The following is a 15,129-nucleotide window of genomic DNA, read 5'->3' as shown; positions in this document are numbered from 1 at the left end:
TAAAATATTGATACATTATCTTTTCTGTGGGTGTTAATAACTTTTCCACTGTGGCTTTTAACTCGTTCCTTTCTTTTGTATTTTTTGACATAGTGATCTTGCTCTGTGTAGAAAGGTTCTTTCTTAGTCATGTCTATCTGTGGTGTAAGATGTCGCCTGTGTTTAGGTAGACATTTACTTCTCTATTTTGGGACATTGTTTTTGCTCTAATGTCACTGAGTACATATTCTATTATTGTAGACAGTCTTCTGCTTGGACTCGTTTGGGTTTGTTTGGCTTTGTTTGATTACTTGAGTCTTTCTTGTTGTTCTTTTTGTTTTTTGATAGTTTTGGATTTATTGGTTTTCCTCTATGTTTTTAAAATAATTGTTGATGATTTTATCTAGTTTGCTCACTTCCTCTTTATAGGTATTTAATCAATGGCCTCATTTACTCCATTAGTGGGATGTCATGTTCCAAGACATGTAAACCCTGACTAGGAGCTTGTTATAAGACTTGCCATTCTCAATTATGAGGATTCATGGTGTTTGAACCAGCTTCAACCTTAGCAGTTCTTCTTTCTGGTGGTATAGTCCACGTACCTCACCTTTGATGACTAAACTTCCTAATGAGTTCTCTTTATGTTCATATTCCCCATTAGAATTTAATGAGAAAGTCAATTGCAGGAATAGATTTTATAATTTTACAAGTCTCCGTGTTAGCATGCAATGGAAGACACTAGTGTCTTTAATTTGTATCACTACTAAGGTTTAAAGCCTCTCAGAATAGAATATATGATATACATTTCCCCCAGTGAGCAGTGAAAATGGAGGAAATGGGAAAAGGAGGGTAAGGTATAAATGAGAGGGAAGAACGAAAGTAAGAAGTATAGAAAAGAGTAAAAATAAAATGTACAGTAGGCATAGAGATTAAAAGATCAGCAATCAAACTTATCAATTTTAAAAACATTGTAGAATATCCATGACATTGGATATGTATCATATGCTGTGGAAGTAAGGTCAAGGAACCCAACTCAGACTAAGCCATCAGGAAAGCTTCATAATGGTTCAGCACTGCAGACTTGCAGTCTGACAGAGAACTCTTACCTGTATTGCATAGCTATTTCCATTGTATTGAAGCATAGTCTATCTTGGAGGTAGCAGTGAGGCTTGTAGACTCTGGAAGCGAATCATGCTTGCAGGGATAAAGAAACTCACCACATTTACAAGACTCTGAAAGCTTAGAAATGAAGCTTCTGGAAGCCTCACAAAGTCCTCTTTTCAAGTTTAGATAAGCAACAGACGGTGGCCAGAAGAAAGAAGACACTGATGAAACTGCCTACAAGTTCGTCAGAGAAGTCCAAGGCTGCAGCTCTGATGAGGTGTAACCTATGCTGGTGTGGGCTTTGGATAAAAACCTCTGGTTTGGGGGTCACTCATGATCTGGAAATTCTCACCAATGCTGTTAGAAGTGGCTTTAATAAGCCCAATAATTCTTAATGCTAGACTTAGAATCATTTCTCTGATATCATTGGTGCACCCTCTGGGAGAAATATATGTTTGCAGATGTGTCCCTTAGAAAAGTCATACAATAGATGTTGGTTCACTGTGACAAGTAATTAGCAATTCAAGGTTTATCTAATTAATTATACATGTTTTAGCTTTAAAGAGGAAAAATGTAAGTAATGTACAACCTGCTTGGGAAATATTGACAAAATAGAATGTTGTGAGAGTTTCACTGCAAATATTTAGCTTTACATGCTTAATTGTGTTTTGTAGCTCAAGCTTATTAATAATTACTCAGCATATTAAAGATATTCATAGACTTCCATATTAATCTCTGTGAGCAAGGCCTAGATTTATTAATATTTGATTTTTCCTATTCCCTGTCATTTTATATGTATTTATGGAATTCATTTCTTCCCCCTTTATTCAGGTGATAATTTAGATGGTTTTCAACCCTAATAGTGATTAGAGTTATTTGTTTCTATTGCTACCTAACTGCATTAGGAATGTCAATAATTTTTGACAGCTAAATAGTGAGTATCGATCTTTTGTTCTGTAGGAGTTTTAGGACTGGAGATTGAAATGTAGCCTCTGAATGTCAATAGCTACTAATGACCATCTTGACATCATCTTCATCTTACTATCTCAGATATCAATGTCGATTAAAATTATGTCAGCTACAGAATAAGGCCAAGCTTTTATATAATCTATAAGACAAACATGTACAGGGAAAATTGTGCTAAAACATTCTTATTTACATGCTAAGGGTCCATGCAATTCATATGATTTATTTTGGGATAGATTTTTAAATGTTTATTTCATTGATTCAAGTAGCAATAACCCATTTCCATGAAGTGAAATATCTCTTATAAAATTCCTAATCTTTTGTCTACTGAGAGACTTTATGTCTCAAATTATATAATGCAAAATTAGTAACCTCACACTACGCTGATGCAGCTTCCTTTTAACGTTTCAATTAAAATGTCTGATGTGGAAAATCAATAGCTGTAGTTACATAATCTGTAGCCTTTCATGAGAGAGAAGACGATGCAATTATGACTAAGCCACATATATAATTATTTCTTTATATCCCAACTAAAGTTAGAAGGCTAAACTTAGAGCACTGCTGTAGAAGTTGCTTTGCCTCCTTAAATACCCTCGACTATTCACATGAGAAGGTTTTCCTTCTAATTAAGCTTATTTTCTTTGAAATTTCACACCATTTATAGTTACTAGTAGGGGCAAACTTACAGAAAATATTGAAAGTGAAATTTGACATTGTATCTCATTATATCTTTTGGTTCTGCTTCCTCTCTGTGTTTCTCATGTTTATAAATCAAGCTTTATTCTTTTAAAGCTCATTCTCTGACCTAGTGAGCAACTTACATACATCTTATAGCTCATATAAATTTATATTTAGACAGCTTATGAAGGTCTCATAAAAATATCCAAGTTGGGAGGAAAGAAAGAGCTATCATAGAAGTGTCAGGGGAGAGACAATGAGTAGAGGCACCATCTAGATTTTCCTTGAATCACACTAAGTTAGAAGGCACTACATGTCAAGAACCTTCTTTGTGCTATGTGGTCCCTTCTTTACATCACAGTGGCTTTCTCAATCTAGGTAAACCTACTTCCAGCCAACACATGCGTCCTTCTGGATATCCACTCTCTGTAAGTGTGAAATTGATACTTTCAATTTGTGACTAAAAGGTCTTGAGCATTTTGCTTTCTTTCACTAAACATTTTGGTCTCGTTTTGTTTAAAGTAGAAATAATGATAATAGAATTTAATACACATGTCTGTTGTAAAGATTTAGTGAATGGCACAAGGAGAGCCGTCTTTTTTGAGTCCTCTGACAAGCCATGTGTTTCCCATGGATTTTTCAATGCTAACCTTCTTTCAGATTGATATGTATGAGACCAAGTGTCCTTTCAGATTCTCATAGATAATTCAGTAGATAACAATATAGAAGCCTTAAGGCAGAAAACACCTAAAATTCAGGTGATGAATCCAGAAAAAATACTAAAAATGCATAATGGTACAAATCAGTGCTAAAGCAATAAGTAGAAAAAATATGGGGTTGGGGATTTAGCTCAGTGGTAGAGCGCTTGCCTAGCAAGCACAAGGCCCTGGGTTCAGTCCTCAGCTCCGGAAAAAAAAAATATGAAGAACAAGAGACTGCCATCCACAGTCAAGAATATTCAGTAAACAAGATCCCTCTGGCTTGGGGGCTCTACAAAGCTTTGTTGTAAAAACCTCACTACATGTATGTGACATTTTTAGTATTAGTAACTTACTTGCTCAATGTGATTAATACAAATTGGACACTGAAATTACCTGCTTTATTAAAATTATCCAATTAAGCAATACCAGAGATTGAGAATATAAGGGAGTTCAAAGAAGTGATATAAAATGTTAGAAGTGAATCTGTTTGTATCCACTTGAAAGAGATGTCCTAACTTGAATGAAACATTTCCTGAGCAAGTAAAACTGATGTTTCTTCTGCTGAATTCTTAAGCTCAAAAGATATGTGTTGACTGGACAATCACAAATCAGGTTTAAACCAGTTAACTCTTGAGAGTAGAAACTTAGCGTTTGTTAACTTTACTTCACTTCTTCCAGTTGTGTTAATGTGACAGAGGAGCAGACATAATCAGAATTCTCAAAATAAATCTCCATTTTCCTGACCAAAAAGAGTCTAGAGTCCTTGACGCTCTACTCACTTAATTCTATTATCACAGACCAAGAATTTCCCATGGAGCTTCAATTCAGTCTAGATTTAAATGTGGCTCTTCTAGATGGATTTTTCTTTCAAAAATATTATTAACATTCTCTGTCGAAATAAAATAAATCTCATTCTCACTTTCTACCACCAATGCTTCTTATCTTTTATTATTATTTTTTCCAAATATATTGCTTTTCAGTTGCTGGAGATCATGACTTTGCCCTTGAGATATTTGCTTCAGTTTTATTCAAAGGATACCCACTAAATCCCCCAATAAATAACTGGTGCAATATATATTATCTCTTTTCACAAGGAAGGTCTGCATGAAAAAATAAGTAGGTTCATAAAATATTAGCATTATGAATGGTTACGTTAGTGTGCTATTTTCCTTTCAAATACTTTAACACTATCATTCCATTAACTGTAAAATAAACATTCTGGATGGTGAAAAATGCTCACTAGAATTGTAAACTCCCCAAAGGCCTTTCTGAATCTTAGTTTTTACTAATTGTCCCGTTTTAGAAGTTTTAAATATAGCCTTTACATAGTTTAGAAATGTGGTGATTTTTATCAGGGATTTGGGCATAACTTCACTCACTCATCAAAAAGAATTTTAAAGTACTAATTCTGCCATTGTGCTATATTAAGGTCTGTACAAAGAGAATTATTTAAATATGATTCTAATCCCTGAGGACTTCACCATCAAAGAAAACACTAGCAAGCAAAATAACATAAAAAGACTTGCAAAATACTAACGAGAGCCAAAAGCAAGGAAATTGACAGGACAAACCATGGTTTTAAGCCTAGTTTTTTTATTTGCCATTCATACTTTTCAAGGACTGAAGGTTGCATTTATACTACTTATAATTCATTCAGAATGCAGTTTTCAATTTTTTTCTATGTTGGTTTGCCTCTCTTTCCCTACCTCCCTCTCTCCCCCCTGCTCCCCCACCCACCAGAAGTTGCAATGCTCTCATTCTTTCCTGGGACTTGCTGTGACTAAGAATGACCTTTGACTTCCTGCTTCCACTTCCTGGGGGTTGGGATTATCAACATGAACCAACATACTAGATTTCAAATTGTTCTTTCTACCTATTATATAGTCCAGACTCATCTAATGAAAATAAAGTGCATTGTTTGCATTTAGAATGGCACTGCTTTGACATGTGAAAGGAGGAGCAGGAATTAAATTCATAGTGAGGAAGTACAGTGAGAGAGTTCACTTTATACATCAGTACCTGGCATGGTTTGTCAGTGATTCCAGGACATAGGGAACATTATTGGATGATTATACAGTACATCTAGGTATCAAGTCTGCAATAAAAGATAGATACAATTCCACTGACATTTTTTCCTTATAATCACTTCTACTACATCCCTAATTTAAAAGAAAACAAAACAACAACAAAAAAGAACCCCAAAAACCTCACACATCAATTTACCTACAATATAACCAACCAACATGAAAATTTTAGAGCTTGATATTATAATCTAGCTATAAAGTAACTGAAGACTATATGAAAAAATGTTCTGAACTAGGAATATGTTTGAAAAGACAGATATAATTAAACCAGGATTTTGTTCCTAGAGGAGAATGGTTGTAAGTATGAATATTAGGACTGAAGGTCACTCACTGTTGTGAGAAAACCAGTCTTTATTAGTTAGCAGCCAATTTTAAAATCTTTACCTTGTCTATATAAAGTTCTATACCAAACAAAATATATTCTTCTGCCAATGTATCTGTTGTGTACCTGTAAAACTGAGTGCATGTTAAAATGTTGAAAAATGTTTCACTTATACAAAAATCGCTACTTCTAATATCATATCACCAAGATGAAACTTTGGCTTACTTGGTTGCCTGTGAAACATAAGGTTGCATTGCAGGGTCCATGCCGTATTTAAAAGGATTAAGATCTGGGATTTTCCTTCAATCTGACCTCCTTGTGGACTAAATAGCCACTCACAGCCTTTGGGAGGCCTGGGTGGTTGTCAACAGCTATAGCAGAGAAGCTCCAAGAAGAGTGAAAAAGCATGAGATGGATTGCAGTGTGGATGGAAGCACTGGATCCATAAGTGAGGCTCAAGAGCCAGAAGGCAAGAAGACACAAGATAGTCTAGTGGACCTATATGAGCTTCCTATGGTTGCTATAACAAACAGCCAGGAACTCAACCATCAAAGATTCTACCATTCATTCTCTTCTGAGGGTTTGGTGCTGGCAGTCTATGTATCTGAACTGTTTCAAAAGCCTCTTAGGGGCATTTCACATTCTCGGTTCTTCTTGCCTTTGTTAGTTTGTGGCAATAATTCTAGTGCTTCATATTTTCAGTGACAGCTTCCTCTACAGTGTGTCTCTCACCCTCTGAATCTCTTAGAAAAGCAACTCTCTCAAAAGTTATGGCCTACATGGATACTTTAAGGTTAACTCAGCCCGAGATCTTTAACTTACATTTGCAAAGGTCCTTTTTCCAAATGAGATATCATTGCAGGTTCTAGGGTTTAGGAGATGGGCATATCTTTAGAAGATAATCTTAAATCTAAACTAGTCCTATTCTATACTCTGGTCTTTTATGACTCATTGTGATAACCAAATTATCTTCAGAAATATTCAGAACACATTCACAAGTGCCATAATTTGCCATGATAGCCTCATGATCTAGAAGTTTCATACATATACTCTTCTTCCATTTAAAATTACTAAATGATTTAAGGACTATTAATAAAAACAATTATACATTTCATTGTTATTTATTTAGAATAAACTGTTCCTCAAAAATGTATCTTCAATCTTTTAAGTTGTAAAGATCTCTAATTTGATAAGCAGGAAAATCAAGAACAATGAGAATATTGAGATAGTATGTAATTAAATAATTTTCCAAATTAAATTACTTTTACTTTCTATAATTTACTTTCACATGTGTAAAATTGACATATAAATTTTTGAAAGATCTAAGTTTGAACCCCAAGACCTGGGGAAGTAGAAGGAGAAAGAGCCAGGTGCAATTAAGGAATAATCCATTTATGAGTAGAACACAATTATATTTGAGTGCTACATTTGTTATCATATCTCTTTGTTGAAGAAAATCATTCTAAATGGATTGACTTTGTAAATATTAAATGTTATTATCCCATGAAACATATTTCACCATTAGTATTCTTGGGATGGTAAACAAAAGAGAACTTATAAGAATGTAGGAAATTTCTAGACACACAACTACCTTCTTCCTGTAGCTAAAAAACGTCATTTGAACTCACACTACTTAATTAGAAAAATTCCAGGTTGATCAGGGACTTTGCCGCTTGTTCTTTGAAGTTTGTGTTGTAACAACCAACAGCTAAAACAGCACACATACTGCAGTAGTATCAATGATGTATGAACCAGAAAATAAACTTCCAATGTAGTGTTTAGGAGGTTGAAGCTGGGGGATTGCTGTGATTTTGCGGTCTACATGAATTACACAGTAAATTCCAGAATTCTAGGCCAGCTTTACTATCAAATGAGATCCTATATCAATGACATTGAGAGAGAGAGAGAGAGAGAGAGAGAGAGACAGAGAGAGAGACAGAGACAGAGACAGAGAGACAGAGACAGAGAGAGACAGGGAGACAAAGAGACAGACAGAGACATACAGACAAACAGACACAAGGACACAGAGAGAAACAGAGACACAGAGAGACACAGAGACACAGAAAGACAAAGAGACAAAGAGAGAGAAGCAGAGAGACAGAGAAATGATATACAGAAACACACAAACACCAGAAATAGACAGAAAGAGACAGATACAGAGAGGGGGGGAGAGAGAGAGAGAGAGAGAGAGAGAGAGAGAGAGAGAGAGAAGAAGGAGAAGAAGAAGGAGGAGGAGGAGGAGGAGAAGGAAGAAGAGGAAAAAGAGGAAGAAGAGAAAGGAGAGGAAGAGGAAGAAGGAGAAGGAGAAGGAGAAGGAGAAGGAGAAGGAGAAGGAGAAAAGGAGGAGCAAGTGCTAGAGAGGGAGGAAAAGGAGGAGGGGAAGGAGAGGGAGGAGGAAAAACAGACCAGAAGAAGGAAGGAGGAAGAAAGGGAGGCGTGAAGCTGGGAAGAATACAGAAAAGGCAGAGAGTATAGTGAAAAGGGGTAAGGGAAGGAAAATAAAGGAAGAAGTAAAAAGGAGGAGAGGAGAGAAGGGAAGGAAGAGAAACATTAAAAGGAATATTGAGAAAGTTATAATTAATCTCTGAGACACATTGTGTTCACCTAATGGTATAGGTCATTTTTACAGTTCTGTTTGTTAGACTATAGAAATAGATCTCAAAGCCCAAAAGATCCAAGTACTTTTTTTCTATAGTCTGTGCAGACATCAATGAAAGACAAGCAGAATGAGGTATAGTGTAAAACCTAATGTCCCAAGGACAGCTTTAATATCCTCTAACACAATTTAATATCATTAAATAAAACATTGTTATTAAGATGACTTCTCACTGTTTCATGCATAGAGTCCTAACAGCTTAATGTTGATTGGTGTCTCTGTGTCTGCATATACATGTGCGTGTGTTAAATATATTCTATGCAGAAGTAAAACACTGAAAATTTCTTTGTAATTGCTTTTTTCTTATATTAACTGCTTTTCTCAACAGCATATTATTCTTAAAATGTTTTATTACATTTACTTATTTATCATGTGTATCTATGTATGTATGTGTGAGCACATGTGGAAATTATAGAGCAATACACAAGAGTAGGGTATCCTCCTCTCCTATGTGAGACCTACAGTATGAACTAAGGTTGTTCTACTTGGATAGAAGTACATTTATGACAGGGAAATCTCACATGACCTAGCATTTGACTTATCTAAAATCCAATGTAAAATTAGAACTAAAACACATTCTTTTTTTCTTTGATGTGGACCTCAGATAAAACACATTCTAAAATCTTCAATTGCTCGTACAACACAAACCTACAGTAAAATTGTCAGTCAAATAGCTAAACTGTCTTTTAGCTCATTTTCTACCATTTATTTTGTCAAAGAAAAATGAATATATTTTTCTTTCCTTCAAAATTATGGATTTAAAATGTACAATAGGAAATGTAAATATGAAAATAATTTGAATCTTACTTTACTTGCAAAGCATCATGTTTCTAGGCATATGTATTTGTATATGTACACATATATGCATTGTAACCATTAGAGGCAAATGATTATATATCATCATACATTGCATAAGAATAGAAAAATGCTCTAAGTAGTTCATTGTTGGGTTAATTTTGCATTGTATAAACATAATACTATACACTTAACCAAGTCTAGTTAATAGACTACTATGAACCTCAGCCCTGTGAGACTTGGCTGTATATTTCTAACTGGCCCATTATATGGCCATTAAAACCATATAAAAGTAAATCAAACAGAAGTTAAAATGATGTAATCAAGGATGCAGAAACATGAATATATGAAATTGAAGCCAATATAATATGGCATATTGTTTCATAGTAAGCATCTTTTTTGGATATGTATCCATATGCATTCATGTGTGTTTACGTGTATATGCATATCTGTGGAGGCCAAATGTCAACATTGTGTAGTCTTTCTCCAAGTTATTATTTAAGAAAGTTTCTCTCATTAAATTTAGAGCTTATTAATTCACCTAGATTGACTGAACATGCCCCAGAGATCTGCCCATGCCAACTTTCTCAGTTAGGGAAACATAGAGGCATGACTCCCTTTCCCAGTGAACGAATGGGGTAGAACTAAACCCAAATCCTTGAGCTTACATGAGAGCACTGATTCCACTGAGCCGTGTTCCCAATCTTACCACCTCCTTTGAAAAATCATTTTTTTTCTTTATTAACTTGAGTATTTCTTATTTACATTTCCATTGTTATTCCCTTTCCCGGTTTCCGCCAACATCCCCCAACCCTTCCCACTCCCCTTCTATAAGGGTGTTCTCCTCCCCATCCTCCCCACTATACCGCCCTCTCCACAACAATCATGTTCACTGGGGGTTCAATCTTGGCAGGACCCAGGGCTTCCCCTTCCACAGGTTCTCTTACTAGGCTATTCATTGCTACCTATGAGGTTGGAGCCATGTATAGTCTTTAGGTAGTGGCTTAGTCCCTGGAAGCTCTGGTTGGTTGGCATTGTTGTTCATAAAGGGTCTCGAGCCCTTCAAGCTCTTCCAGTTCTTTCTCTGATTCCTTCAATGGGGTCCTGTTCTCAGTTCAGTGGTTTGCTGCTGGCATTCGCCTATGTATTTGCTGTATTCTGGCTGTGTCTCTCAGGAGAGATCTACATCCGTTCCTGTTGGCCTGCACTTCTTTGCTTCATCCATCTTGTCTAATTGGGTGACTGTATATGTATGGGCCACATGTGGGGCAGGCTCTGAATGGGTGTTCCTTCTGTGTCTGTTTTAATCTTTGCCTCCCTATTCCCTGCCAAGGGTATTCATGTTCGCCGTTTAAAGGAGTGAAGCATTCGCATTTTGATCATCCGTCTTGGGTTTCATGTGTTCTGTGCATCTAGGGCAATTCAAGCATTTGGGCTAATAGCCACTTATCAATGTGTGTTTTTCTGTGATTGGGTTACCTCACTCAGGATGATATTTTCCAGTTCCCTTCAGAGGAATACATTAACCTCTCCCCAACACACACACACACACACACACACACACACACACACACACACACACACACTCTTCTTTCTTCATCTACCCATATTTGGCTATCCTCCTATAATCTTTCATATATTTCTCCTCTACTCTCAAGTTGAAAGTATAATTTTTTTACTGCCATAGCATGGAGTTTTTTGCATACATGCACAAATATATAAATAAAAAAAGAGTCTGTTTTCATTGGACAATGCTGACACTCTTCTAAAATAAGAATACTTTAAAATCATGAGAAGTATACCCTACAGCAGGCCTTCTTAAACTTCTTCCAATTGTTACTCCATATGCCAAGAGTAAAAAGGAAAAAAATGTTTATAAAACAATTATTTGGGCTTGGTAAGCAGGTGAAGGTACTTCCCACCAAACCTGACAACGTGAACTTGATCACCATCTTTGACAGCCACATGAAGGGAGTAGTAGATGAACTGTTCAAGTTTTCTGATCTCCACCAATGCCATGTAGCACTTGTGTGTCCACATAGACGTGCGTGCACATACACATACACATAAAATAAAAAAAACACCTCATAGAAATTTAAAATTACTTGTTCTTCATATAACTTCATGATTTGTTAAAGACAAAGTCAAATTTCCATACAGAGTAGGGTAAGCTTGTCTATGTTTATGTATGGAATTGAATCTTGATATCGTCTTTGGTATTGTGGTATATAAGGCCTCTTAAATGTTTTCAGAGTTGACTGATAATTTGGCTTTGTAATGTTTGATGCTGAAATGCTGTTTCATATAAATAGCACAAAACGGTAGATGTTTAAAGCTATTTCATATTAGGAAATTCTTTCCTAATCGCAAGCCAAAATTCATTTAAGAATATTTTAATGAAAATCTCAAGTCTAAAACTTCAACAACAATCTTTTTAGGAACAAATATTCTAAGACAATGTAGATATGGTAATTTGATAAATATTAAGTTACCATGAAGGGAAATATTGAAATTCTATTCTTCATGAATAATCTACTATAGTTCTTTAAGAGGGAGAAGCTTTGAAAGTGCAGCACATTACTGTATCTTATAACATACAGTAGTCTCTAATCTGAATAGGATGTTTCATGAAGCATCCAGCAGCAGTGTGAAACATAACAGCATGACCAGTGCCAAGTGTGCATGCCGTAAGCTCAGAACAAAGGCTGCAAAGTCAGAAAGCAATAGCAGGGTGAGCACTTCCAGAAACAATTCAGGTTCGTTGCAAACCGATATTTTTGAGTTATTTTCTGGTCATTATCCATTGAGAGAAATTTTTTAAAATTTTTATTATATATTTTTTACTTACATTTCAAAGGTTATTCCCCTTCCCGGTTTCCTGTCCATAAGCCCCCATTCCCTCCCCTCTCCTCCCCCATACGGGTATTCCTCCTGTATATCCCCCTTATTGCCCTCCCCCATATTCCCCTGCACTGGGGGTCCAACCTTGGCAAGACCAAGGGCTTTCCTTTCCACTGGTGCCCCAACAAGTCTATTCTCTGCTACAAATGCAGTTGGAACCCTGGGTCAGTCCATGTATACCCTTTCAGTAGTGGTTTAGTCCCTGGAAGCTCTGGTTGGTTGGCATTGTTGTTTTGATGGAGTTGCAAACTCCTTCAACTCTTTCAATCCTTCCTCAAATTCCCCCCAAGGGGGTCCTGTTCTCAGTTCGGTGGTTTGCTGTTAGCATTGACCTCTGTACTAGACATGCTCTGGATGTGTCATTTGAGAGACATTTTAGTGTTGCCACAGTTTGAGCAGCCCCCTCATATAGTTTTGCAACCGCATGTAAAATCAGGAGCCAAAGTTTAGTAAGCTTCGGTAGTACATCCATAAAACAATAAGAACCCTAGTCTCACACACACACACACACACACACACAGACACACACACACACACGTATATATGTATATATATTACATACACACTTTATTTGTATGTACATATACACATAAACACAAACATATACATATGTGTATGTACATATGTTACATTTTTATATAACCGGGAGAGTAGTAGCTTTTTACTTTAATGACACAGCAGATAATGTGTTTCACTATGACATGTTAGCTATGATACCATTAAAGATTTTTCTATGTACTCTAGTCTTAGAATAATAATAATAATAATAATAATAATAATAATAATAATAATTACTATATTGGTTATATAATATATAATTTTATTGGCCATTATTATAAATGTGGTTAATTATTGACAAAGCATTATTAAATAAAGTATATATGCCCTATTTAAATCCAATTACCAAAAGGAATGAAAATTTTTAAAGGCCAAGTGACTTTATCAGTCATATTTACCATTGTTTGAGGTAATTTTGCTCTTCCCCTGTCAAAAGCTTAGCTTTTATCAAGAAGACTGTTATATCTCCCTCTACAATACATCATTTCTTGATGCAGGAGAGTCACTATGCCCCAGCATCCTAGTATCAGAGAGGTCTGAGGCACTTCCTCAGTTACCCTCTTTGATTTTAAAACATTGTAAGTCTCTTGTTAAGGAGAAAACAATATCTGGTTACAATGAAAGAACTCTAGTTCTACACCCAGCTTTTACATCTTTCCTGGAAGTATGTTTAATTTCATTGTGACTCGGTTTTCATACACATCTAAAATTGCCTCTACTTTTCTGTTTTAACTTAAAAACTCCCTATGCAGATACAGTTGGAAAAGCTGGGACATGTCATTGGTCTTCAGATATTTGAAATGTTGCACAATTTCTAAATCTTGGGTTAAATAAAAGTGCCTGTCATTTGTAAATATAGGACTACTGAAACTCCGTAGTTCAGCAAATATATAGAAGTCCTGTGTGTTGTATTAATTAACAGCAGATCGTTAAAAGGAAGCAGTTTTCTAAACCTTATGTTTACAAGAGTTTGAATGCTGGCTGTCTGAGTTAGTGTTTCTATTCCTGTGAAGAGACACCCTTGACAACAGCAACTCTTACAAGAAAAGCAGTTAATTTGAGCAGGCTTACCATTTCAGAGGTTTAGTTATATTCACGGCATGAAGCATGGTGCATGCAGGCAGACATGGTGTTGGAGAATGAGCTGAGAGTTCTACATCTTGATCCACGGGCACCAGAATACTATGTGCCACACTGGGCAAAGCTTGACCATATGTAAGACTCCAACGCCCACCTCCAGAGTGACAAACGTCTCCAACAAAGCCACACCCTCTTAATAGCCACTCCCATTGGGCCAAGCATTTGCATACAAGAATTTATGGCAGATATTCCTACTCAAACCATAATAACACTGGCTTATAACATAATCTGTGTGTTTATAAGAGAAAAGGTAGCTATTTATTACCTGGTTCCTCAAACAAAGGGAATTCTGATTTCAGTATAATTCCTGACCTGCTCAGAATAAAAGAAGCGATATGGTAGGGTGAGTTTCTTCTATCCTTTACTATTTATTAGCGATCAAGCCAGATAGTGAAGGGAAAAGAAACTCATACAGAGTTAGCTGAGGAGAGGAGACGCATCCTCATCACACTTCTGAGTACCAGGAGTCCCTGTTTCAAATCGAATACAAATTATTTTCAGTTCTGAATTGCTCGTCAACCTAAAGGTAACTTTGTGTCAATTGTAGAGCTTTTGCATAGTTCCCAGTTGTTGAGAGTAAGCGGCTGAAAGTAACTATTATACTATCTAGTGTTCCTGATAATCACCTTTCTGAGAGCCAGTGTGACCATAGTTTGTATAGTGCTTTCTCATTGCAATGTAGACATGTCACTTTAGACTCTGTTGGCTTCCTGAAAACCAGCTGCCAGCTTGATGGCAGTGTCGCACTGAGAACTCACTTTATAATTGTTCCTAAATCTGCAGAGGAACCCTTACAGAGTAGACTGGAGGTTCCTTTCATGTCGTAAGTAGATAGACCTCTCTGACAGTAAATCCTAGGCCTGTGTTTTCCTCCCTGAGTCTGGATATGGAGTATCACATTATACTCGGCTTCAATCCATGATTGAGAGAATCTTAAGTTCTTAATTCAATGCAGCATTGAATGAAGTTTTGATGTTCCAGGAACTTTAGTTGAGTCAATTGAAATTCAATGAATGCCTGTCTTCAGACTACTCACTGTTTCAACAGCAGGGGAGGTGTTTTCTTCCACCCAGGCATTCACCTTACCGTGTGGAAGGATGCATAGTGTACAGAGTTCAAGAATGAGGAGTGAACTGAAAACTTATGTGCGGCAAATAATATAGTATTGATGAATAAATGACAATCAAATCCCTGTTGTCCAAACTCTAGGTGACTTCTTTATCTTATGCAAGAGCAAAGTAATGT

This window comes from Rattus rattus, chromosome 3 (genome assembly GCF_011064425.1).
Source record: "Rattus rattus isolate New Zealand chromosome 3, Rrattus_CSIRO_v1, whole genome shotgun sequence".
Taxonomy (NCBI): Eukaryota; Metazoa; Chordata; class Mammalia; order Rodentia; family Muridae; genus Rattus; species Rattus rattus.
Note: the sequence above shows the minus strand (reverse complement) of the source record.